At 43.1% G+C, this 3398-nt stretch overlaps 1 long non-coding RNA gene across 1 annotated transcript; it reads left to right on the top strand.

The window, feature by feature from the left end:
* The first annotated feature begins 1711 nt into the window (after window positions 1-1711).
* LOC132346854 (uncharacterized) lies at window positions 1712-3166 on the top strand. The gene is made up of 2 exons (XR_009496819.1): window positions 1712-2118; window positions 2232-3166. It is a non-coding gene; the product is annotated as an uncharacterized lncRNA (long non-coding RNA).
* The last annotated feature ends 232 nt before the right edge of the window (window positions 3167-3398 follow it).

Here is a 3398-nt window from a genome sequence, read left to right on the forward strand (position 1 = left end):
CAATCCACCTGTCTGCCTTGTTGACTCAGACAAGTCTCCTTGTCAGCGGTGTTCTCAGTCTACACCTGCTGCTGCTAAGTCACTTCAGTCGTGTCCGACTTTGTGTGACCCCATAGATGGAAGCCCACCAGGCTCCCCTGTCCCTGGGATTCTCCAGGCAAGAACACTGGAGTGGGTTGCCATTTCCTTCTCCAATGCAGGAAAGTGAAAAGTGAAAGTGAAGTCGCTCAGTCGTGTCCGACTCTTAGCAACGCCATGGACTGCGGCCTACCAGGCTCCTCCATCCATGGGATTTTCCAGGCAAGAGTGCTGGAGTGGGGTGCCATTGCCTTCTCCGCAGTCTACACCAGCAATGAGCTATAGAGGCCCAGGTTAGTTACAACCAGGCCAGACGGAAGAATAGAAAGAAGATTCTCTTTTGCTGCAACTACTGCTTTGTTAATTTTCATGCCTAGAATTCAGAATCAAGCTTCATTTTGGCATTGTTCTACTGAGTCAAGTAGGTAATTTTACCTGGAAGAACGTATCTTGATTTTTCTGTGATACTCAGCACATCTATGACCATTTTGAATTTGGGGGAAAAACATGTGTCCCATTAAGAGTTTTCTTTCGCTGAAAGTTGTCCTTGTGCAAAAAGTTTGCCTACCATGCATTTGGAACCAAGTTTCCTTTTCCCATGTTTCTGCTTTCTTAGTTTAGTGCTAATCAACTAGGGAACAAGGAGAGAAACTTTAAAGGCAGAGTTGACTGAAGAGGCTCATTTTTCTCAGAGAGAGAAGACTTAAGGAGTTCATGGACAATAAATATTCCTCTTCAGATCTACTAGAATCTTGACAGGTGAGCTGGTTTCTCACCCTTTTAAAAGTACATGTCATCAACCTGGATGAAAGAATCACAGAATGGGATTTTTGTTCTTGCACGGAGAAAAATGTATCCTAAAAGTCATACAATTTTATCTTTAATTAAGGAGATTTTGTGACTGTTAAGAAGGAAACAATGGCTTGTGGGCACATTAGTTTTCTACAGAAATTGAGAAGATTGTTCTAAAAATAATCACTAGATGATACGTTTGTTCAGCAGGCATCTCCCACATCAGCCCTCCGTATCAGTAAGAGTGCCTAGAACACAGTAGCTTCTCAAAAAGGCATAAACAAATGCTTGGATAAGTGAATGAATTTCAGGGTTTATGAAGAAATGTAGCTGTTTAAATTTAGGAAGATTCCCAGCCTGGGGTCAGCTCTGAAGTCTGGGTTTTTTCCTTACTTCTCCAACCAGAAGCTGGCTAACTAACATCTGGGACCTCAGACAGATCTTTCAAACTCTTGTGGTTTCTCAGGTTTCTTATTTAAAAGGTAAGGTTTGGACAAGAAAGCTCTAAGATTACTTTAAGCTCTATGAGGCTAGAATTTTACATTGCAAGGCTTATAGCAGGTACTAATGACCCCAAATCATCAAATCTGTGCTATTTAAATCCCCCCGTTAAAAAAGGTAATAAAAGCAGATTGCTATCTAGAACAGGGAGCTCAGCTCAGTTCCCTGTGATGACCTAGATGAGTGGGACTGGGGAGGGGAAAGAGGCCCAAGAGGGAGGGGGATATATGTATACATATAGCTGATTCACTTCATCGTAGAGTAGAAGCTAATATAATATTTAAACTACATTCCAATTTAAAAAAAAGAAGCACGTTGTAAATTGCTTCAGGTCCGCTAGGGGGCAGGTATCAAGACACATTAGCAGTTAAGAATGACTAGAAGGAAATGGCAACCCACTCCAGTGTTCTTGCCTGGAGAATCCCAGGGACGGGGGAGCCTGGTGGGCTGCCCTCTATGGGGTCGCACAGAGTCGGACACGACTGAAGCGACTTAGCAGCAGCAGCAGAAATACAAAACAGTACCATGTGAATTACTGTGGCACAGGATTGGAGTTGCGTAACACTTCACATGTAAACATCACAAAATACCTTGTAAGGAGAAAACTCTGACCCTGCTTGGCAGATAAAGAGGACTGCGGTGCATTCCAAGCAAATAACTCTCTTGAAAGCACAGACACTTCACCCAAAGGAGGATTTGAAGTTTCAACATCCTGTGTCTTATCTCTGAACACTGACCATCACTCAGGTGAATTACCGCGCGATGGGACCTGAGAGCTGTTGGGACACCTAGACGTTGTTTCACCCAACAGGTAAGAAAGAATGGGCAACTAACTCTTCTGTTTGACGTTCCCATCACAGGCAGCCACCCAGCAGGCTGAGGCGCCAAGCAGGTGATGCCCTTCAGGGTGATTTCCTTTTGAAGTGCTCAGAAAGGATTTTTAAAAATCAAAGAAGAAAACATCTTGAAAAAATTGGCTGCTGGTGGTACTGTCTCTTCCAAGTTGACATCATCAATCAACCAACAGTGTAGGAGAACTGTCAAATTCCAGCAGCACGAGGGACAAGAGAAACAGACACCTGGAAAATGGGAAGCCGCTCTACAGCACAGCTGGAGCCGTGGGGCTGTGATTCGCCGGGAGAGAATTTAATGGGGTTCGGGTAGGGGAAGGAGAGAGTGTTGGGGGGGGTGGGGAGGCTGGAAACATCAATTAAAGTGTGCCTGATTCATAATTTTCTCCATTTCTCGGCAGAGTAACTTTCTGCCCTGCCTTATGTATTGTGCACAGCTACCTCAGAATTCATTTTTCAGCTGTTATTCATACTTGAGTTGGGTGTTTCTGAATGTATTCTTCCTCACAGTAACTGTTGACAGGTCCAACCCTGTAACCATCTGGCTCCTGAAGTAATGAGACCAAATGAAATGGAGCTTGAAGAAATTAACATTCTTTCCTTAATCTATTAATAACTGAGAAGTGTTGATTTTGGTGACAGCTAGATACTTTATTATGAGGCATATTGGTTAATTAAGAGCATCATAATGAAGGTTATAGGAATGTATATCCCTCCAGAAATATACATATTTTTAATAAGCATAATTTCATTCTTCTCACAGGCTCAAAAAATTTAAAAAAAAAGCCAGTTGAAAATGGTATGCACAGAGAAAGTCTCAACAAAGACTAAACAGACAATTTTGAATGTATGTACCATGGTTATTGTTGTCTTACTGTGTTAAGCGTGCCTGTGTATATTAAATACAGATGCTGTGTATCAATAGAAAACAAGTGAAAGTGAAAGTTTTCATTGCTCCGTTATGTCCTACTCTTTGCAATCCCATGGGCTGTAGCCCACCAGGCTCCTCAGGCTCTTCTGTCAAGAATACTGGAGTGGGTAGCCATTCCCTTCTCCAGCGCATCTTCCTGACCCACCCAGGGGTCGAACTTGGGTCTTCTGCATTGCAGGCAGATTCTTTACTGCCTGAGCCACCAGGGAAACCAATTGCAAACAATTACAGGTCTTCCAGTTCTA

The sequence above is a fragment of the Bos taurus genome, chromosome 13, assembly GCF_002263795.3.
Source record: "Bos taurus isolate L1 Dominette 01449 registration number 42190680 breed Hereford chromosome 13, ARS-UCD2.0, whole genome shotgun sequence".
In the NCBI taxonomy this organism is placed as follows: domain Eukaryota; kingdom Metazoa; phylum Chordata; class Mammalia; order Artiodactyla; family Bovidae; genus Bos; species Bos taurus.